The sequence below is a fragment of the Hemiscyllium ocellatum genome, chromosome 7 (genome assembly GCF_020745735.1).
Source record: "Hemiscyllium ocellatum isolate sHemOce1 chromosome 7, sHemOce1.pat.X.cur, whole genome shotgun sequence".
Classification (NCBI taxonomy): Eukaryota; Metazoa; Chordata; class Chondrichthyes; order Orectolobiformes; family Hemiscylliidae; genus Hemiscyllium; species Hemiscyllium ocellatum.
Genome location: NC_083407.1, coordinates 95,707,259 through 95,731,534, shown reverse-complemented (window position 1 = coordinate 95,731,534; position 24,276 = coordinate 95,707,259). Strand labels below are relative to the sequence as shown.

The 24,276-nt window shown below is 42.2% G+C and overlaps 1 protein-coding gene across 9 annotated transcripts in view; it reads right to left on the bottom strand.

The window, feature by feature from the left end:
* hdac4 (histone deacetylase 4) overlaps positions 1 to 24,276 on the bottom strand; it is a 494,585-nt gene that overhangs the window by 428,538 nt on the left and 41,771 nt on the right. Inside the window, exon 1 of one of the 9 annotated variants that reach the window (XM_060827530.1) lies at positions 5,426 to 5,459. The exons of 7 other annotated variants lie outside the window; for them this stretch is intronic. The gene's annotated coding sequence lies outside the window, so the exon portion shown is untranslated. Of the gene's footprint in view, positions 1 to 5,425; positions 5,460 to 24,276 lie in introns of those variants that run through there. One more of the 9 variants, XM_060827524.1, reaches the window with a different exon arrangement.

Sequence of the window (24,276 nt, the reverse complement as noted above, 5' to 3'; positions counted from 1 at the left end):
AAATCCCACCACATAAGCCCTTAATGCGATGGAAGTCCCAGTCCATGTTAGGAAAATTAAAATTCCCTACAATCTTATTGCACCTGGAAGTCTCCCCAGTTTCTCTGCAGATTTGTTCCTAATTCCCATTGACTAGTTGGGGGGCCTATAGTACAATGCCAAGAACGTCACCATCCCTTTCTTATTTTTTAGATTAGATAAGATTAGTTAGTGTGGAAACAGGGCCTTCGGCCCAACAAGTCCACACCGACTGGCCGAAGCGCACCCACCCACACCCATTCCCCTACATTTATCCCTTCACCTAACACTACAGGCAATTTAGTGTGGCCAATTCACCTAACCTGCACATTTTTGGATTGTGGGAGGAAACCGGAGCACCCGGAGGAAACCCACGCACACACAGGGAGAATGTGCAAACTCCACACAGTCTGTCGCCTGAGGCGGGAATTGAACCTGGGTCTCTGGCGCTGTGAGGCAGCAGTGCTAACCACTGTACCACCATGCCACCCACAAATTTCTTATTTCTTGGCTCCACCCACAATGTCTCACTGGATGATTCTTCAGTTATTTCATCTGATTACTACAGCATTACTCACCTTAATCAAAAGTCCAACTCGCCCTTCTCTCTTTCGACCACCTCTATCTCGCCTCAAGCACCTGTATCCTAGTACATTCAGCTGTCAGTCCAGTCCCTCCCTTAGCCATATTTCTGAAATGGTTATAATATCCCAGTCCCATGTACCTATCCACACCGAGTTCATCGGCCTTACTCGTCAGTTCCCTTACATTGAAATAAATGCAATTTAATCCAACAGGCATTCCTTGCTCCTGTTGTGTTCCAGCCTGACCTGTCTCTTCACTTTACTGCTTCCGATACTGTATCTTTTTCCAGCCTCACACTCGCCTCTCTGCTGTTGAGGATCCCATCCAATGTAGTTTAAACAGTCCCTCATAGCACTAGCAAACCTGGCCAAGGTATTGCACCCACCCCCCCCACCCCGTTCAGATGCAACCCGTCCATCTTGAACAGGTCACCGCTGCCCAAGAAAACCTCCCAATGAATTAAAAACTTGAATCCCTGCCCCCTGCATCAATTCTTTAGCCACGCATTCATCTGTCATATCCTCCTGATCTTACCCTCACTAGCATGTGGCGCTGAAAGTAATCTGGAGATTACCAATGAGGTCCTGGTTTTTAACATTTTTCCTAGCTCTCTAAAATCACTCTGCAGGACTACATGCCTGTTTCTACCTATGTCATTTGTACCTGTGAGCACAGTGACTTCTGGCTGCTCACTCTCCCCCTTGAGAACGTTTTACAGCTGCTAAGACATCCTGGATCCTGGATTCCAGGAGGCAATACACCATCCTGGATTTCCATTTGCAGCTACAGAATCTCCTGTCTGTTCCCCCTCACTATCGAGTCTCCTATCACTAAGGTCCTGTATACCTTTACCCTTTTCTGCTATGCCCCAGAGCCAGTCGTAGCACCACTGGCCTGGCTTCTGCTGCTTTCCTCTGAATAGTCATCACTCCCCAACAGTATCCAAAAATGGCATACTTGTTTGAGGGGAATGACCAAGGGGATTCTAGCACACTCTGCATACTTCCTTTGAGTTTCCTGATGGTTACCCAGTTACTCTCTACCGGCAACTTAGGTGTGACCACCTCATTAAAACTCTTATCTATGAAAGACTCAGCATCTTGGATGATCCTGAGAGCAGCCAGCTCCAGCTTTCCAACATGGTCTCCCAGGAACTGCAGGTGGGAGCACTTCACACATGTGCAGTCATGGGGGACAATCAAAAGCGCCCAGAGCTCCCACATCATGCAGGAGGAACATGTGACTGCCCTAACTGTCATCTCAACTGCTGTAAGACTTTAAAAAAAAAGGAAAGTTAAAAGCACTTTACTGAGTTTACTTGTACTTTTAGCTGAGCCGCTGCTCTCTGAAGCCTCTTGGGCCAAAGTGTAACTGCTTACTCCGCTGCCAACAAATTTTTGTCTCTCTACTCCTCCTCTTTTTTTGTTTTTTTTTAAATTTCAAAAATATACTTTATTCATAGAAAACAAAACTTTGGTACATGGACAGTTAGTGAACCCTTTCAGATCTATACTCTTTTTACTTATAGACAATAAATTAAGTTTTTGATGTCCACCTTGGCTTAAAGTGGAGGTGACAACAGGGCCCAATTACCGAATGGGCCCCCCTTATTCTTCAACAGAGGGGTATTACACTGCACCTTGATGACAGCTCCCTAAGCCTCAGCACGCAGTCCTGGACTTTGGAACATGCCAGTCTGCAACACTCAGTCAGGGTTAACTCCTTCAATTGGAAGATCAGCAAGTTTTGGCAGACCAAAGAACATCTTTTATCGAATTGATGATGGTCTCAGTGTGTCCCCCAGGGAACAGACTGTACAGCAGTGTTCAACATCGTGGGACAAGCCTCGACAAACACCACTGCATTCCTCTCCAGACTTCCTTTGCATAGGCACATTCAAGAGGGAGGTGTGTGACAGTCTCATCTTCTCCACAGCCGCTTCAAGAGCAGCATGTGGTGGCGCAGAGAGTCCGGTAGAGCACAAAGGATCTCACAGGCAGTGCCTCCCTTGTCACCACTAGCCATTGGTGCTTGTTTTAAAGGTCTGGCAATGAGGCATTCTGCCAAATGACTTTGATAGAATACCCAAGGAACTGCTCGACAGGATCTGCTGTCTCCTTTTCCAAAAGGGTCTCAAGGACACTACGTGTTGACCACAAGTCCATCAGGAAGTGGTCAAAAGGTGTTTTTCTTCACAAATTTCTGCACGAAGACAGATAATACAGAACGATCAACTACTTGCAGCACTCCGTGGCAACGAGGCCAGGCCCATTCTTCGCAACACCAGGAACAGGTAGAAACCTCAGTACCTAGTGATGCTTGGTGTTTGCGTAATGGGGAACCATGCACAGCTTGATGCAGCCACACACAAATGTGGCCATCAGGGTGAGGTTAGCTTTGGGTGTGTTTTGTCCCCCTTTCTCCAGGTCTTTACACGTAGTGTCACTTCAGGCAGGGTCCATCTTTGATCTCCCCATCAAGTGGAAGATGGCCCAGGTGACTGTGGCGGTGCAGATTCGGGGAATAGGCCAGACCTGTGCCACACACAACATTTAGAGTACCTCACACCTGATGACCAAGTGTTTACTCGCGATGGAGAGTGACCGTTGTTCCCACCTGCCCAGTTTCTGCCTTGCTTTATTGATGCACTCCTCCCAAGTCTGACACATGCCCCAGCCCTTCTGAACCAAACACCCAGCATCTTCAGGTGGTCTGGCCTGATACTGGAGGATATAAAGGGTTGGTTGGCCCAGTTTCCGAAGAGCATCGCCTGGCTCTTGCTTTGATTTACCTTGGTCCCAGAGGCTCATTCAAACTGGTCACCGGTGCACAAGTCTGCACACCGCGGATCAAAGCAGAAAACGGCAACATCATCCATGTATAGGAAGGCCCTAACCTGTAGACCCCCATGGCCAGGAATAGTCACCCCTTTCAGGCTTGCATCCTTCTTGTTGGACTCGGTAAATGGTTCTATACAGCATACAAACAAAGCAGGTGTGAACAGTTCTGCCTAACTCCAGATATGATTGGAAAGCTTTCTGATTCCTGCTAGTTAATTAAGACTGCGCTAATGATTTTGGTGTACAGCAGTCAGATCCAATTGCAGATTCCCTCCCCAGAGTCCATTTTGGAGAGAACATCTCTCATGTATGTGTACGATATCCTGTCAAGGGCTTTCTCTTGGTGAGGCAAGTGCCAACCCCTCTGTCCAATGGTGTAGTGTTTGAACCTTAAGCACTCCTTGATACCAGGCCCACGATGATCCATTCTTCAGTGCGGGTGACTGCTTCCAGGCGGTGACGTATGCACTGAAATGATTACTCTTTCTCTCGGTCGTCCTTTGCTATCCATGCCGAACATAATCCCAAACCAAACTAGCCCCACCTATCTGCTCCTGGCCCATATCGCAACAAACCCTTCCTATTCGTGTATCCATCAAAATGTCTTTTAAATATTGTAATTATAACTGCATCCATCCCTTCCTCAGGAAATTAATTCCACACTCAAGCCACCAAGTAAAAAAAAAACTCCCTCATGTCTTTTTTTTTCAAATCTCTCTCCTCTCACCTTAAAAATGTGACTGTCTAGTACTTCTGGGAAACATCGAAAAAATGAAAGCCAACTTGCTGCAAGAGAGGTGCCCAAAGTCACAAAAGAGTGTAAATACAACTGCTCTACCTGATAAAGTAGTTGACGTAAGAGCAACAAGAATAATTTGATGGAGAATATGGCTATAACTTTACCTGCTCTTTATAACTTTTCTCTCTATACATTCTTTTTACTGTAAATTTCTGAAATTTAGACAAAAAGACTGTGATTTTATACAAGATTCACTATTCAGTCCAGCACACCCACCGACAAATCGACCATGGGAACAGCAGGAAATGCATGAATCAGGATTGAAAGCTGATTGATCACCACCCAATGCTGCAGTAAGTAAAACCAAAGCTAAGAGGGAGTTCAAACCTACAACCTCACAAAAGAAAGAAAATTACAGTCTGGAGGCAAAACCAAGGGGCCAGAGTTGTAAAGCCATTTTGTGCAGCCCTGGATTTAAATCAATGGCTTGAGCTTGAACAGTGAGGTCTAACAAAGGATTGCTCTTAGAGAGGAGACATACTATAAAAGTGCTTGCTTGGTAGGGGACCATAGGGACATTCCTTGAAGGAAAGCACAGATAACTAACTGGAGCTATAAAGGTTGAACTGGAAGAAAGTTTTCTACAAGGAACCATGTTGTGAGTTAAGACCATGAGACTGCCCAGAAGGAGAAACCAACCCAACTTAGTAACTCTTTCATAGGCTTAAGCTCTTTCAATACCAGACTGCTTGTAGAGCTGCTCCGAGAGGTTTAGCACACTCAGGGGTCATGACTGGTAGCCTGAGATTCAAATAATTGAGTCTAGCCATTTAGCTTACCACCTGTCTCTCTACCTTTAATCTACAAACCTTGTGTTGTCTATCAGAATTAATTACCAGCTTGAGAGAAAGGGGGGATTTTGGAGTAATAGTCCTGGTAGTTAACTACTGATTTAAGAGCTTGTATCATTGCCATTCCTAGAATTTTGTAAAGTACTTTTCATTATTAACAAATATTTATTCCTGTTTTACATTAGAGAAGCAGTGGTGTCAGACGTTTTCATGGTAAGTATAATACAGGAGCAGTAAATTGACAGAAAAGTCAAATGGGAAGAGTTATTGCAATAACTTCACAAAACACAGACCCATGGTTCTCTACTTACTGTTTTAACTTTGTGGTTAATTCAGGCTCCATGACAGAATGTAAAGTGTTAAGTGAAAAAAAATGTTGCATAGATACATACCACAGCTTGCATGTGCCACAAACCTATGCAATACTTCCTGTAAAGTTAAAGCAAAACAAAAAAAAGGGGGTTGGCAGTAATTATGCCTAAAGATAATCATTTACGAATAAAAGGAGATGATGAGAAACAGAATTATAAATATGCCTGGACTAAGCTCTTACTAACTTAAGAGTTCCAGCCTACTGTTTATGTTTCAGCCAGACAACGAGGCTTGCAAAACACACTGCTGACTGCAAATGACGATTTATTGACGCAAACACTACTTCGCATGGCATGCCAACAATTAATCATAGGAGGAGTTTTTTAAACAACCTTTTTTTTAAAAAAGAGGCTATTTCAATGCCTAGGAATTTGAGCATGCACACTTCAAAAACTATTAATAATACATCAAGAAAGGCTATGCAAGGCTAAAAAATACTGACAAAAATAGCAGAATAAGATTGTATAATAATGACTATGTTTAAAGAATAGGCAGCTTTTATACCCTGAATTTAAACAAAGAAAGTAGTAAGGTGTCAAAGATTAGCAGGAAGCCAGAGGATTGGGAGGCCCTTTTAAAAGAAAAGCAGAGAAAACTTAAACAAAACAATAAGGGGAAGATGATGAAAAATGCAAGTTAGCTAGGAATACAAAAGATTGCAAAAGTTTTACCCAGATATTTAAAAAGGTAAGAGAAAGGCAAGAATGGACATTAGACCACTGGAAAATGAGGCTAGTGAAGCAGAAATGGGGAATAAAGCAATGATAGAGGAACTGGATAGGCACTGAACATCAGTCGTCTAAAAGGAAGACACAGCAGCATACTAGAACTTCAAGAGAGTAAGTGGGCAGAGGTGAGTGCAGTGGCCATCATTAAGGAATAGGTGCTGTCGAAGCTGCAAGTTCAGAAGGTGGTTAAATCACGCAGACCAGAGTTCCGAAGGAGATTGCTAGGGGATTAGATTAGATTACTTACAGTGTGGAAACAGGCCCTTCAGCCCAACAAGTCCACACCGACCCGCCGAAGCGCCACCCACCCATACCCCTACATTTACCCCTTACTTAACACTTGGGCAATTTAGCATGGCCAATTCACCTGACCCGCACATCTTTGTGACTGTTTTTTGTGACTTTGGGATTGTTGAGTCATTAGTAATGATCTTTCAGGAATCACTGGAGTCAGTGAGAGTCCCAAAGGACTGGAAAATGGCTAATCTAACAACCCTGTTTAAGAAGGGAGGGAGCCAGAAGACAGGAACCTACAGGCTGGTTAGCCTGACTTCAGTCATTGGTAAGATTTTAGACTCCATTATTAAGGATGAAATTGCAGGGTACTTGGAAGTGAATGGTAAAATAAAGCTGCGAGCATAGCTTTGTCAAGGGGAGGTCAGTTCGGATGAATCTGTTAGAATTCTTTGAGGAGGTAATGAACAAGTTAGACAAAGGAGAACCAGTGGATGTGATAGATTTAGAATTCCAGAAGGCCTTTGACAACATGCTGCACAGTTGGCTGTTAAATAAAACAACAGACCATGTTGTTAGGGGCAAGGTACTGACATGGATTGAGAATTAGGCTGACTGGCAGTAGGCAGAGAGCAGAGGCAAATGGGCTTTTTTCAGGTCAGCAGCAAATAACTAGTGGAGTACACCAAGAGTCTATGTTGGGACCACAACAATTCTTGTTATATATTAACAATCTGGACAAAGGACCTGAGGAGATTGCTGCTAAGTTTGCAGATGATACAAAAATGGTTGGAGGGGCAGGTAGTGTTTAGGAAGTGAGGAGGCTGCAGAAGGACTTGGACAGTCTAGGATATTGTGCAAAGAAGTGGCAGATGGAACATTATGTGAGCAAATGTGAGGTTATGCACTTTAGTGGGAAGAATAGAGGTGTGGACTATTTTCTAAATGAGGAAAGGCATTGAAAATCTGAAGCTCAAAGGGATTTGGGAGTCCTAGTTTAGATGTTGATATGCAGGTTTAACTGGCAGTTAGAAAGGCAAATGCAATATTCACATTCATTTCAGGAGGGCTAGAATACAAGAGCAGAGATGTACTGTTGAGGCTGTATAAGGATCTGAATTGACCACATTTGGAATATTTGAACAGTTCTGGGCCCTGTATCCAAGTAAAGATGTGCTTGCTTTAGAGTGGCCCAGAGGAGGTTAACAAGAATGATCTTGGAGATAAAGGGCTTATCATATGAGGACTCTGTATCCGAACTTGGAGTTTAAAAAAATGAATGGGTACCTCACTTACAGAATAAGAGGAGGCCTGGATACAGGTGATGTAGAGAAGATACTTTCCTACTAGGAGAAATTAGGAACCTCTGGATACAGCCTCAGTGTGAACGAATAACCTTTCAGAACTGAGATGAAGAGAAATTTCTTCAGCCAGAAGGCAGTTAATCTGTGGAACTCAGTGCCAAAGTGAGCTTTGGCCAAGTCACTGAACGTAGGTAGGTTTGTGATTTGTAAGGGATCCACAGTTATGGGAAGCAGGCAGGAGAATAGGGTTGAAAAACACATTGGCCAGGATTGAATGGAGCAGATTTAATGGGCGGAATGGTCTAACTGTGCTCCTATGTCTAATGGTGCTCCTATGTCTAATGGTCTTATGGCACTGCCCAGTCGGAGCCAGAAGGAATGTTGATTCATATGGACTTTCTCATCTCATTAAATAGAAACTCCAACCTTTAAAAAGAGATTCTGGCCTATAGTTATTTCATTTCCAGATAGCTCTTGTGGAATTATGACAAATGCATATCAATTTGCTGCAACATTTTAGTTCTCTTTCTCAAACAAAGCCTCCAAAGTATGTGAACCAAAATTACATTTCTATTATTTTCTGTTTCCTAGTGGAGTAATAAGTAGATAATAAGATGCAGGTTGTGCATGAAGTGTCACAAACAGAGAATTCCTCAAGTCAAAAGCACTGAGGATTAAGATAAAACACAACATAAACAAAAATCTACATCGGGCGCACTGCCTCACTTATTAAACAGCGTCTGGAAGCAAAGGGGAAAAAAAAAGGCTGTGCTCGTTGTCACCACAACTGGAAGAGGAACACAGAGCCAATGCAGTTAAAGCCCTTTAGACGTCAATACCAGCGATAACCCTGGACTTGTAATAACTCCATACTTAAATGATTTTTCATGCAGTAGCTTGGTGCTCTGAAATGAATTCGAAAACTCGTAATCCAGAGGAGTACTCAAAGAAAGCCCTCAGTGCCTAATCCATCACTCAAGTCCCTGAGCAAAATAGCAAGCCAAGCATTAAGGGGAGTAGCCAACATGACGTTGAGGTGAACAGCCAGCAGGAAAGCTGGGGTGGCCAGCGGCAAAGGGACTGGCAAGTGGGGCAGCCAGCAGTGAGGGGAAAGGCCAGCAAGATAGAAGGGAGAGGTAGCAACCGGGCACACTATTTCTGTTTCTACAATAGGTGTCCTACTTCTGATGCACAATCATGACATCAATGGCATCAACATTTTGTGCAAGTGAGTTTGCAAGTGATACACTATTAAAAATACCAGAGACGGAGTGGAAAAAAAGTATCTCAAATGGCTTCTTAACAAAAGAAACACCATAAAGCTTTAACTTCAAATACTTGCCAGATTTAAAATATGGACATTGAGAATTTCAAAAATGCGAGAAACTGAATAGATTAGACTTACAGTGTGGAAACAGGCCCTTCGGCCCAACAAGTCCACACCGACCCACCGAAGCGAAACCCACCCATACCCCTACATTACCCCTTACCTAACACTACGGGCAATTTAGCATGGCCAATTCACCTGACCTGCACATCTTTGGACTGTGGGAGGAAACCGGAGCACCCGGAGGAAACCCACGCAGACACGGGGAGAACGTGCAAACTCCACACAGTCAGTCGCCTGAGTCGGGAATTGAACCCGGGTCTTCAGGCGCTGTGAGGCAGCAGTGCTAACCACTGTGCCACCGTGCCGCCCACTGAAGGTGAACAAAAAAAAATTAAAGATTCTGAACAGTTTTTCATCCAAATTCAATTGATAATCAACCACTTTTCATTTGCTAGAGCTCAACTCAATGGGTAGCAGCTCAACGTTAAGCACTTAATCTGGTCAACATTCTTCAGATGGGAAGGCAGTGAGTACCTAGCAATAATTTATTCAAATATGGGGTTCATCAGAGTCAGGTTCAAACTTCTTATTTCAGATTTCCTTTATCTGCAATAAGTACAAAAAATGTTGGGAAACTCAGGTCAGACAGCATCTGTAGAGAAAGAAAGATTAACATTTGAAGTCAATGACTTTTCATCAGCGCTGGAAGAAGATAAAAAATGCAAGGGTGGGGTGGGAGGAAGATGTCAAAGGGAGGCAGCAAGAACAAAAGGAATGGGGGAGTAAATAACAAAAAAAGATTTTATGATGTAGTAGCCAAATACAGTGTTAATGGATATGACAAAGAAACAAAATGTTGCATCCAAATGAGGTGTAAGTAGTTACATAAAAACCATTTGACAGTAATGAGGGATAAAGAAACAAACATGGCCAATGTAGCAAAATATAAAAGTGAAAAAAAAACATGCTAAAGATGGAGGATGTATACTAACATTGTCATCAAGGACACTGACAAGGGTAGTCCTGTTGTCTGGTGTTCTGACTTCTAACTAGCAGGAGGTCAAGTGCTTCCTTCTCTCAGATCACTACCAAACATCACACCATTATATCCAAGATAGTCACAAACCTCAACTCCCGGAAATCTTCCTCAATCCCACTCCATCCTTATGGTTCCTCAATCCCAAATGTCTTGCTCTCTTTCCCAAGGTCTGTAAATAAAACCCCTGGTTGACCCATGTTTGTGCCCCTCTGAACTTCTACCTATTATGGCGACACTGTTTCCTCCCTTTGCACATTCCTCCATCGATATCAGTGACTTTTGTGCTGCTCTGCATCACTTCAACAGTTTCATGGGGTCATCTGCCTGCACTTTACTTCAGTTATCCAATCTCTTTACACCTCTATCCTCAATCTGGACGGTCTCAGTTTTCACATCTGCATCAAACAAAATGTCGAATTCCCATCTACCATTACCCTCTGCTGCTTGGCTGAATTTGTTCTCACCTTGAAACATTTCTTCTTCTAGTTCAATCACTTTGTCTAAACAAGACGCCCACTGCTATGGGCAGCTGCACAATGCCAGTTGCATGTGCCTTTTGTCAGCTATTTGGAAGATTCATTACTTCAATCTTATTCAGGTCTGATCTATTCAACCAATCATCCTCTTCATGATGCAACCACAAAAGCACGTGTCCTCCTGGCCTCCCCTTTCAGCATTCCATTTTGAAGTTTCCTCTTCAAAACAACAGTCTGCTCCTCTAATACCTTCAAGCCCTTCTTAACGGACTTTTCCATAAAAGCACAGGATTTGCAACATCTATCCTTTCACCTCCTCCCTTTTAATGGCCTCCCTGTCCAAGTCTCAAATATTTATTCCATGTGAATAATGATGTACATTACCTTCAATTGCTGCTCATGTGGTCTCCTTTATATTAAGGGGGACCAAATTCAGATTGAGTGACAACTTTGCAATAGTCCACAAGTATGATGAACATCCAAGTGTTTTTCATGTTAATTTTGAATTTTGCTTCCATGGTCATCTTACTATCAGATACAGCATTTTAGAGAGGCGCAGGCTTGAAGGACAGCATCTTGTATTTCAACACAGCAATCAAAAGCCTTTAGACTTCAGGATGAGTTCAATAATTTTAGATAGAGTCATAGAGATGTACAGCATGGAAACAGACCCTTTGGTCCAACCTGTCCGTGCCGACCAGATATCCCAACCCAATCTAATAATCTTTGCCTCCATATGGAGATTTATTTTTGTTTGTTTGGCGAAGTTGTTGGCTTACTTCTTTCCTTATTTTTCCACAGAGGCATTCATGTCTCATTTGGACATAGCCTTCATTTGTTTACTGTATCCATCAATATTATTTGGTTAATAAGAACAATAAACTGTAAATGGTGGAAATCTGAAACAAAAACAGAAATTGCTGGAGAAACTCAGCAGATCTGGCAGCATCTGTGAGGAGAAAGCAGAATTAACCCTTCAGGGAGAAAGAAAAGCTGATAATAGGGTCCACATGAAGGTGAAAATCGGTTGGCTGTGCTGAAAGCAGCTTGTGATAATATAAAGCTTGGGGTATGATGTTATGCAAAGGACATAAAAACAACGTTCAGATTCTAAAATTATTGAACTCGATATTGATTCCTGAAGGCTGCAGGCCCCCAAGCAGAAATTAGATGCTGTTCTTCCAGTTTGTACTGAGCCTCATTGGTGCAAATGCAGGAGGCCAGAGTCAGAATTGTTGTCCAAGGAACAGATAATCATACAGGCATAGAGATGTACAACACTGAAACAAACCCTTAGGGTCCAACTTGTCCATGCCGACCAGATATCCCAACCTGACATCCCAACCCAATCTAGTCCCACCTGCTAGAACCTGGCCCATATCCCTCCAAATCCTTCCTATTCATATCCATATCCATATCCAGATGCCTTTTAAATGTTGCAATTGTACCAGCTTCCACCACTTCCGCCCAAGCTCATTCCATACACGCACCACCCTCTGCATTAAAAAGTTGCCCCGTAGGTCTCTCTCATATCTTTTCCCCTCTCACCCTAAATCTATGCCCTCTAGTTCTGGACTCCCCCAATCCAGGAAAGAGACTTTGTTTAAAATCATGAGGGGCATGGATAGGATAAGTTTAAACCTCTATAAGATCATCCCTCAGCCTCTGACACTCCAGAGAAAACAGCCCTAGCCTATTCAACCTGTCCCTATAGCTCAAATCCTCCAACCCTGGCAACATCCTTGTAAATCTTTTCTGAACCCTTTCAAGTTTCACAACATCCTTCCGATAGGAAGGAGACCAGAACTGCACACAATATTGCAACAGTGGCCTAATCAATGTCCTGTACAACTGCAACATGACCTCACAACTCCTGTACCCAGTACGCTAACCAATATAAGAAAGCATACCAAACACCTTCATCACTATCCTATCTACCTGCAACTCCACTTTCAAGGAGTTATGAACCTGCACCCCAAGGTCTCTTTATTCAGCAACACTCTCTAGGATCTTCCCATTAAGTGTGTATAAGTCTTGCTAAGATTTGTCTTCCCAAAATGCAGCACCCTCGCATTTATCTGAATTGAACTCCATCTACCACTTCTCAGCCCATTGGCCCATCTGATCAAGACCCTGTTGTAATCGGAGGTAACCTTCTTTGATGTCCACTATACCTCCCATTTTGATATCATCTGCAAACTTACTAATGGTGAAGTATTCAAGAAGCAGGCAACTGGAAGCTCAGAGCCATTTTTGTGGACAGAGCATAGTGCTCAACAAAGCCACTACAATCTGCAGCTCATCTCCCCAGACCACACGGTGAGCAGCGAATACAATAGACTAGATTGAATTACTGCTTCTCCTGGAGGTTATGTCTGGAGTTTTGGATAGTGAGGAGGAAGGGGTAAACAGGCAAGTGTTGCATCTTTTGTGATTGCATGGGAAAGACCGTAGGGGTATGGGATCGTGTTGGAGGAGTGGATGAAGGTGTCCTAAAGAGAACAATGACTGCAAAATGCTGACAATGGAGGGGAGGGCAATACGAGTCTGAGCCTAATAGTGGCATCTCATTGGTGGTGGCTGAAATGGTGGTTTATGATCCTCTAGATGTTGTTAGGGCAGGAAGTGAGAACTAAAAGACACCCTATTCATTTCGTCGGAGGGTAGAGAAGAGGTGAGGGTAGAAGTCTGAATTATGTGTCAGACACAACTAAGCATCTTGTCAACTATTGTGAGGGAATCTTCAATTGAGGGAAAAGGTGGACACTTCTGACGCCCTGGAGGAATGTGGCACCATCAGAACAAATGCAATGGAAATGGAAAGACTGGGAAAATGAATGGAGTCTACATAGGAAGCAGGGTGACAGGATGCAGACTCCAGGGAACCATGGGAATCGGAAAGTTTGTAGTGGAGGTCAGCGGCTAGCCTGTTCCTGGAAATAGGAACAGACGTCAAGGGGGAAGCTGTACTGATGTCATTGACGCACCAGGGAAGTTGAGAGGAGAAACCAGAGCAGGAATGTTCCGTGCATCCCACAAAGGTATAACTGAAGCCATACCTCTGATCTCCAGACAAATAGCAAAGTTAAAGGAGAAGTTGTTCAAAATAAGGATGAGCCATGGAGAGGAAGCTGGTGATGGATGAGGACAGTTCAATCCTTCTTTCTGGGAAAAGTGGAGAGTCTAAGACCTTCCTGATGGAAAGCTGACATGCAGAGAGGATTGCATGGTTAAAAAAAGTGGTTGGTTCCAACAAATAAGAAATTCTGAAACTGATGTAAAGCATCAGAAGAATTGCAGATACAACAGGGAAGGGACTGGACAAGGGGAAAGGAAAAAAAATTGAGTCAACTTTGGAAGGGAAAAGTTCCATGGACAGGAGTAGACAGAAACAATGGGTCTGCCCAGGCAGTCCTGTTTGTGAATTTTGGAGAGGTAGAAGCCAGCTTGTTAGGATTTGGGGACAATCTGCATGGAGGTTGGAGGGAGTGGGAATTGATAGGATGAGGTTAGTGACAGTCATGGACACAACAGCTAGATGTTCGATGATAGGGTCATGATCCAAAAGGAGGTCAGAGGTCCCCAAGAACTGGCAGCCTCCACAATGAAGAAATCAGTGCGTCAGACAACAGCACAACTCTTGTCAACAGGCTTAATTACAAAGTCAGGGTTGGATCGGGATCTGGGAACACAAGAGTGCAGACAGTTCAGATGGAGATAGGTTCTAATGGGTGAGGAGGAGCAGAGAAATTAAGCCAACTGATATGTTAACAGTTCTCAATGAATAGGTCGAGTACAGGTAAAAGGCCAGAGGGAGGCATCCAGGTGGAGGGAGTGTCTTGTAGATGGGTGAAGGGTTCTGTGGGACAGGGAGAGTACTCCTGTCTAAAAGAAATTTGCACGGGAGAAGTGACAGAACAGGAGCTCAATGGCACAGAACTTTCAGAAGAGAGTGAAGTCAGAAGGGTAGTAAACATTCATGAACAGATGGGGTTAGGAGAAGGTTGGAGACCAAGGTAAGGGAGAGGAGGGGAAGATCGGAAGGTTCTAGAGCGACGTGAGTAGTTTGCATTCCTTAATACCAACAAGGTAGGTAAAAAGTTTCTTGTTAGAATGTCAAACAAGCCAGAGAATAAAGAGGAATTTTTGGGAGTGGCAGCTGTGAAAGCGCAATGCTGAGAGGTTGAAAGGTGCATAGGGTATCACGTGGCAATGATTGTGGAATTCAGGATGTGGTGAGAACGTCTGAAAAGCATGTACAGAGTTACCTGTAATTCTGGGTGGATTCAAATCGCAAAGGATGAAACTTCAGTTGGAATCAATATCGGGTGAGTCTGAGCCCTTCAGTTAATACACCACAAAATCTTTCGCTAATCTCCCTTGACCTGCACCCTGCCACAGACCCTCTGTTTTGTTCTTCCTGCTCTCCTCCCCCTTCCACTGCCTCAAAAACCCTTACATTTCTATCTTTCTTCAGTTCTTAAGGTCACTGACTTCAAACATTAACAATTTCTCTCCAGGAAGCCTGCCTAACCTACAGTACTGAGTTTATCCAGCAATTGCTACACACTACTTATATATGCACTGTAGTCGACATTACTGCATGCTGATCACGAAATTGTATCCTTGAGGATACAAAGATCAACCATAATGTCTCAGTGGTGCAGACAGTTAAAATACTATGAAATATTCTGTGGAATCATTGTATTTTTTTTTGCACCCCTATCTACAAACGTGTAGAATAAAAAAGGTCATTATAATCTGCCTGAAGTTGAAAAACATTTGACACAAGTCATATAGGCATAGAAATATACAGCATGGAAACAGACCCTTCAGTCCAACTCGCCCATGCCAACCAGATATCCCAACCCAAGCTAGTCTCATTTGCCAGCACTTGGCCTGTATCCCTCTCAACCCTGCCTCTTCACATATCCATCCAGATGCCTTTTAAATATTGCATTTGCACCAGCCTCCACCACTTCCTCTGGCAGTTCATTCCATACACGTACCACCCTCTGAGAAAAAGTTGTCCCTTAGGTCCCTTTTACATCTTTCCCCTCTCATCCTAAACCTATGCCCTCTAGTTCTGAACTCTCCCACCCCAGGGAAAAGACTTTGCCTATTTATCCTATCCATGTCCTTCATGATTTTATAAACCTCTAAGGTCACCTCTCAGCTCCGAAGCTCCAGGGAAAACAGCTCCAGCCTGGTCAGCCCCTCCCTATAGCTCAAATCCTCCAACTCTGGCAACATCCTTGTAAATCTTTTCTGTACCCTTGCAAGTTTCACAAAACTCTCCCTCTAGCAGGGAGACCAGAATTAGATGCAGTATTCCAATAGTGGCCTAACCAATGTCCTGTACAGCAGCAACAGGACCTCCTAACTCCTATACTCAATGCTCTGACCAATAAAGGAAGCATACCAAATGCCTTCTTCACTATCCTATCTACATGCAACTCCACTTTCAAGGAGCGATGAACCTGCACTCCAAAGATCAGGCTCTCAGAGTGCTTACCCATCTAATTTTTTTCCAATTTCCAATAAACTACAGCATGATAGGCTGTGCCTCAAACCTCCCACACCTTATTTATAAAATGTGCCATGTTAGCTAACTTCACCTTATGTTGGAATTCACAAATTTTCAATTCAGTCTCACACTGAATGGCACTCCCAAAAGTAAATTTGCCAGATTCACTAAGACTGATCATAAGAACTATATTTTCTCCCAATAAATTGGCTTCTCTCAACAGCTGCCTTTGGCAAATCAGATGAATGTTATTTATCTTGCAATTAGGGACGGATAACAATTGCTGGTGTTGCCAGTGCCCCCTACATTCCATGAAAGAATTCTCTTGCAGTAACTGCTAAAAGGGGTCCTCTTGTGGCATAGTGATAGCAGCCCTATCTCTGGACTAGGACACCTGGATTCAATCCCACCTACTGTAGAGTTGTGTAATAACATCTCTGAACAGGTTGATTAGAAAAATACAAAAGCCAGATGAAGCCAAAACTATGATTGGCTGTGGTACCTTGAACAACTTGCAACCTCTTAGCTTGATATACCGAAATGTAATTGCTATTAAAACTGTGTATCAGCAGAATATTTGAAAGGGAAAATTAGGGTTAGTTATGACACTGATTCCAAGTATATAACTGTGTCTTTCTTCCACACCATCATCTTATTTAGGGGGAGGACAGTGGTGAAGTATGATAGAACTGTTATGATGACTATTTGGCTGACAGTCTGAAACTATCCTCATAATTGAACTTCCTCAGCTCTTGAACCATTCCAGTAAATTGCTATTGCACTCTCCCAATGTGTTCATATCCTCCCTACAATGCAGTGAAAATAACTAATGTAGAATAAAGATCCAAATCACTAATATGCATCAGGAAAAGCAATAATGACCCCTGAGTAATTCCACTATAAATCATCACCCAGCTCAAAATATCCATTGACCAGGACTCACTGTTGTGATACTGTCAATGCACTAGTAATCCAGAAGCTTAGGCTAATGATCTGGAAACATGGGTTCAAATCATGGCAGCTGGTGAAAGTTGAATTCAATTAACAAAACAGAAGAATTGAAAGCTTATATCCACAATAGTGACCAAGAAACCATTACTTTAAAAATCCATTTAGTTCATTAATTAGACCTGAGATTTTTCCATCTTTGCAGCATCTCACTAAAAAAATGTGACCCTAGACCTACTAGTTGTCTGAAATGGCTGAGCAATTCAGGACAATTAGGGATGGATAACAATTGCTGGTGTTGCCAGTGACCCCCTATATTCCATGAAAGAATTATAAAAAAGCTTTGCATCATTCAAATTGCATGGGGTTGGAGGCAACGTCTACTCTCAGCACCAAAATCCATTAGCATCCTGAAATAGACTGTTTTCCATGGTTTCATGTCAAAATTAGAACTGGATAAAATTAAGCAAAATTAATGCAAATGGAGAGGGAAAGATCGGCATTTCCAATGTTATGCGGTTTTTTTTCTATCTACAACACCCGGGGTAAATCATACTCAGTACAAATATAGCTTGTGATCTTTGCAATGTTTCAAACAAAAACTTCAAAATGGCCCTATCCACAAAAACATTTCCACTAATTGTGATTCACATAATTAACATAAAAATAGAAATTGCTGGAGAAACCCAGCAGGGTCAAAAGAAGCAACTCATTCTGAACAAGTGTCATTTGACTGGAAATGTTAACTCTGATTTCTCTCCACATAGAGTCATAGAGATGTACATGGAAACAGACCCTTTGGTCCAACTCAATCATGCTGACCAGATCCCTCCAAACCCTTCCTATTCATACACCCATCCAGGTGCTTCTTAAATCTTGCAACTGTACCAGCCTCCGCCACTTCCTCTGGCAGCTCATTCCATACATATACCACCCTCTGTGTGAAAAAGTTGCCCCTTAGATCTCTTTTATATCTTTCCCCTCCCACCCTAAACCTATGCCATCTAGTTCTGAACTTCCCCACCCCAATAAAAAGACTATTTATCCTGTCCATGACAGTCATGATGTAGTAAACCTCTATAAGGTCACCCCTCAGCCTCTGAAGCTCCAGGGAAAACAGCCCCAGCCTATTCAACCTCTCCCTTTGGCTCAGACCCTCCAACCCTGGCCTGGCAACATCCTTGGAAATCTTTTCTGAACCCTTTCAAGTTTCACAACATCCTTCCGATAGGAAGGCGACCAGAATTGCACACAATATTCCAACAGCGGCCTAACCAATGTCCTGTACAGCCACAACATGACCTCCTAACTCCTGTACTAAATACTCTGACCAATAAAAGAAATCTTTCCAAACGCCACCTTCACTGTCCTATCTACCTGCAACTCCACTTTCAAGGAGCGATGAACCTGCACTCCAAGGTCTCTTTGTTCAGCAACACTCCCTAGGACCTTCCCATTAAGTGTATAAGTCCTGCTAAGCTTTGCTTTCCTAAAGCACAATACTTGGCATTTATCTAAATTCAACTCCATCTGCCACACCTCAGTCCACTAACCCATCTGATCAAGATCCCGTTGTAATCGGAGCTAACCTTCTTTGCTGACCACTACACCTCCAATTTTGGTGTCATCTGCAAGCTTACTAACTATACCTCTTATGCTCACATCTAAATCATTTCTATAAATGATGAAAAGTAGTGGACCCAGGGGATCCTTGTGGCACTCCACTGGTCACAGGCCTCCAGTCTGAAAAACAACCCTCCACCACCACCCTCTGGTCTTCTATCTTTGAGCCAGTTCTGTATCCAAATGGCTAGTTCTCCCTGTATTCCACGAGATCGAATCTTGCTAACCAGTCTCCAATGGGAAACCTATCGAAGGCCTTACTCAAGTCCATATAGATCACGTCCACCATTCTGCCCTCATCAATCCTCTTTGCTACAGCTTCAAAAAAACTCGATCAAGTTTGAGAGACATAATTTTCCATGCACAAAGCCATGTTGACTATCTCTAATCAGTCCTTGCCTTTCCAAATATGTATATCCTGTCCCTCAGGATTCCCTCCAACAGTTTCCCCACCACCGACGTCAGACTCACTGGTCTATAGTTCCCACATATGCTGCCAGACCTGCTGAGTATCTCCAACAATGTTTTGGTTTAAATGTTTCAGATATCCAGCATCTACAGCTCTTGATTTTATTCTCTTAAAAATTTTGCCTTTTTGGGGCAAAACTGCTAAAGGCATAATTTCCAAAATTAAGAGTTTTTCGTTTACCAGGAAACTAATTACTGCACATGAATATAGTAATTGTTTCTGTATAGATTTTAAGTCACTTGCACTTAAATATTTTTTAAAATTAGGTACTCTGTTACAAAAAGGCTGCCTGTTTGTGTGTATGTTGACTTTGGCAAAGTGCAAGTACATTTATGCATTGACTAGAAGGGGAAAATAAAATGCTTTTAAAGATTATTGGGATTCATATACACTCAAATGCCAAAGTACTGGAAGTCAAAGATTCTCACTTATGGACATCCACCAAGATTCTATTATAGATACATTAAATTCATAAAGACTAATAAATATCACCTGTTGAGAAAAGTATTCAATTTGAATTATAATATAGTCAAAGATATCAATCAAGTACAAGTAAATTAGTGGTTCTCTTACACAGAAATAAAAAGCTGTAGGTGGGATTTAGTTTCATTCATGTTGTTATTATATTAACATATACTAACATAGCAATAGAAATGGTAAAATCCACAACATGCTCAACTGTGAGCTGCCAGTGCTGCCAACATGTCATCTGGACATTCTGCTTCTGGAACTTTACAGCTGCAGTGATATAAAGACTGCAGGCTACAAATAGCACAGTTCCGTCTGTGTAATACCATGGCCTTTTGCCTTCCTTGTTTCTTTTTGCTCATCTCATCTAACAAACATCCTTCTCCATTAAGTGTAATCACAGAATTGAAAGGATTTTTAAAAAAATTGCAGAATAGCAGTCACCTTTTATCAAAGCTTTCCATATGGCACTTCAGATATTTAGCAAGAATATCAGTTCAAGAGGAAAATTTCCATTTGTCCTGCATTATGAGGACAGTGGTCATTTATTGGCAAGTGGTGTTGCCTTGGAGAATGCATCCATTATGGCCTATTGACGGTTAAAAGCCAGGATTTGTTTAAATTTTCAGTCAGGAATGTTGACTGATAGGGCAAGAAATGAACCAGTGAATGGATGTCACCTATTTTGCAGAATTGCAGTGTGTACATGTTTTTTCTGTCTGCAAAGAACAGTACTCTGAACGTCGTCACTAGTGTACCCGAACAGTCAGTTGGGCTCGCTGTGTCGCGCAACCTTAAATTGTATATTAGTGTCATTCCTTCTATATTCTGGATTTTCAGCAAATGTTACCCAACTGAAGAATTACATTTAATGTTAAGACAATATTGTGACTTTTAAAAGCATGGTTGGTTTGCTATGGTCAATTTCTTGCTTTTGGAGAACAGCCAGAGAAATATGTTGTTTGATACGAGTCTTTAGGACACAAGGCCTACATAGCTGGCATCACTGACACCAAAATTCACATATTAGATTACCCAATAGTGTGATAGGCAGATCATCTTTTTTGACTTGAAGGCAGCAACACATTAGTGGGAGGCAGTGGTGTAGTTATAATTTCACCGGATGAGTAATCCCACAGTAACATTCTGGGGATATGGATCTGAATCCCAACATGGCAACTGGTGAAATGTGAACTCAATAAAAGAATTTAGAATTAGAGTTAATGACAACCATGTAACCACTTGGTTTGTTTTAAATATTCTTTTGTAAAGGAAGTCTGTCATCCTTACCTGGTATAGTCTACGTGGGACTCCAGATCTCTTCAGAAACATGGTCAGCCCTTAACTCCTCTCAAAGATCACTAGCAGACTACTCACTTAAAGGGAAATTCAGAAGGACAATACATGCTGGTTCAGACAGTTGAACCCATACACAAACAAAAAAATACATTCACCAAATTTTTGAGATACATAAGATTTGAGGATGATTGTAACTAGATGAGCCACTCTTCAACATGAAAAATAAACTATCTTGTCTTTTGAGTAGTCTCCACACGGTACCCTAATTAGATGCTTGCGGTACAGCTCCTCGCCGTAAACAGCCTTTCAGTTCGACTTTTACTTCTCCAGTCACAGTTATCAGTTCTTTGCTTCAAGCAGTGCCCCCGTGGTACCCTACCATGCAGGCACTCACAGTGAGTCTCCTCTGGGAGCAACCCTTTATCAGACCTCACTGCTCAAGCTTTAGCCATCATTTTTGCAATTGTTGCGAGGGTTAAACTTCGACTCAACTTTGGTTGGCTTTCTGCAGAATAGGGGTAACTGATCAGCAGCCAATCCCAACATGCCCTAGCTCTTGCTATCCCCAAGGTTGATTCCCCAGCAGGAATCGTGAACCATACACAAAAGTTTTTTTTCCGATAGATTTTAAAAAATGAACCTTCGAACTTAGTATAGAAGTTGTAGTTAGAAAAAATGGTTAAGTTTACTACACTATGCAATCCAATAAAAATATCTGAGAGGGGTGTGTGTGTGTGTGGGTAGTCCGAAGGTAGTGTCATCTATTTGGGCATTCATTGTGTCATTGAAACTGAGCTGAAATGTAAGAGTTGCTCAGATTGTGACTGAAAAGAATATTGATTCAAACAATGATGCCAGGCACAGCTTGCCACGAGTGCTGTACTGCAGATGTGTAACAAGTCTTTGAAAGATCCATTGGTGAGTAAACTAACAATATCAAATGAGTACATGAACACTGCATTGCTATCAATACTAATCCCACGTGGTCTTTGCAAAGTGAAGAAACCCTTCTTGTACACAGAAAACTTGCTCAAAATTAGTTGTAACAATTCACCAACCCCTTCAAGAATACGTACTGTTAGAACTGGTCATGGGCAAGATAAGGCAAGAAAGGACATCAGTTTTGTCCAGCATACAAAAGCAGAAATTGCTGAAGAAACTCAGCAGGTCTGGTAGCATCTTTGGAAAGAAAACTTCTGAAGTAAAACTGGACTTGAAACATTAACATGTAGAGAGAAAACAGAGTTAATGGTTGAAGTCCAGTTATACTTCTGAAGTTTTATATAGCTTAACTACATTTCCTCTCAATCTCCTCTGTTCCAAGGAAAATAATCCTATTATGTCCAATCTCGCTTTGTAAAGTCTCCAGCACAGGCAACATCCTGGTAAATCTGCTCCATACTCTCCAGTCTGATCACATCTCTTAGAATATGAATTTCAAAACTGTACGCAATATTCTTGCAATGGCCTAAACAGCATTTTATACAGTTTCAGCATAAACCCTATGCCTCAGCTGACAAAGGCAAATATACCAAATGGCTTGTTAGCCACTTTATCCACCTGCCCTGATACCTTAAGAGACCAGTATATATAACACCCTGATCCAACAGTACACAATATTCAGCTCTTTTGGACTGGGACATCATGTAGCTTAACAAAAGCAGCTAAAAGGATAACAGATAAAAATAGTGGGGTGAAAGTAGAGAAGGAGCAGTCAATAAATTAACCATGGTTGAGTGACAGCACTTTCATTGTTGCTCAGAACACCATGGGTTCAATTTCCACAATGAGGACTTCAGCATTATATCTAGGATAAAACTCCTGCGCAGTAGTGAGGCAGTGCTGCATTGTTAAGGTCTCACCCCATCTGTTTTCTCAAGTGGATGTAAAAGAAAAAAAGAGAGACAGAGAGAAAAGCAAAATTTTAATTAGCAGAGTACAAACTGTTTTCCTGGCCATCAATCCCTCAAACAACACCTATTTGTGGGACAAAAACAAATTGTTGAAGAAACTCAGGTCTGACAGCATCTGTAAAGAGAAGGTTGAGTTAATGTTTCAAGTCTAGTGACACTTCAAAAAGGCTGCCAGATGCATGGAGTTTCTCTAGCAATTTTGGTTTTTGTTACAGATTTTCGGCATCAGCAATTCTTTATTTTCCTACTTTGTGGGAGCGAGCTGTATGCAGATTTTCTGCATTTCCTATGTTACAACAGCGACTAAATTTCATTGGCTATAATGGAATGGCAGCTGATGCTACTTAAACACAAGCCACTCCTAAATGCAAGGCTGCCAACATCAAAGACCCTTTGCACCCCGGTAATGATCTCCTACAATGTCGTTCATTAGGCAGAAGACACAGAAGCCTGAGCACATGTAAAAGTAGATTCAGGGACAGCTTCCTCTCAGCCATTATTAGACGATTGAATGAACTCTCTAGCCTCAAATAATACTGATCTTGCTAATGCTGATCTCGTTTGAGTGTCCTTTTGAGAGAATGCAGCATAGGTTCAAGAGGTCAGTTCCCAAAATGGCGGGACTATCAGATGTTGAAAGATTGGAGTGACTGGGCTTGTATACACTTGAGTTTAGATGGACGAGAGGGGATCTAATTGAGACGTATAAGATTATTAAAGGACTGGACACGCTGGAGGCAGGAAGCGTGTTTCCACTGATGGGTGAGTCCAGAACCAGAGGACACAGTTTAAAAATAAGGCGTAAGCCATTTAGAACAGAGTTGAGGAGAAACTTCTTCACCCAGAGAGTGGTGGGTGTATGAAATGCTCTGCCCCAGAAGGCTGTGGAGGCCAAGTCTCTGGATACTTTCAAGAAAAAGATGGATAGAGCTCTTAGAGATAGTGGAATCAAGGGCTGTGGGGATAAGGCAGGAGCAGGATACTAATTGTAGATGATATGCCATGATCATTATGAATGGTGGTGCTGACTCGAATGGCCAAATGGCCTACTCCTCCACCTATTGTCTATTGCCCTGTGCAATGTTACCTGTATGCATTTGTCCAAATCTTTTGTTCTGTACATTCTTGCTTACTATGATATGCCTGTACTGCTCATAAACAAAGTTTTTCACTGTACTTCGGTACAAGTGATCATAAATAAATGAAGCAAGAATGAGACCCATGTTATTCAAATATATTGTAAACACAAGGCTAGACATTACTGTTGGCAATATCAGTGGGTCAATGCTTTTTTTTAAATTTCAAAAATATACTTTATTCATAAAATTATTTGGATCTCTATACAATTGGTCATGCCATTTGTGTGCACACATTACATTGCTTTACATTCAGACATCAAAATTTATTTTTCATATATACAAATCTGTATATTTACTATCCAGCTCTTTTGCTGAGGCGTCAGTAAAGCCCAAATTACTGGGTGGGCCCCCTGTTCTTAGGCAGGCAGATGTTA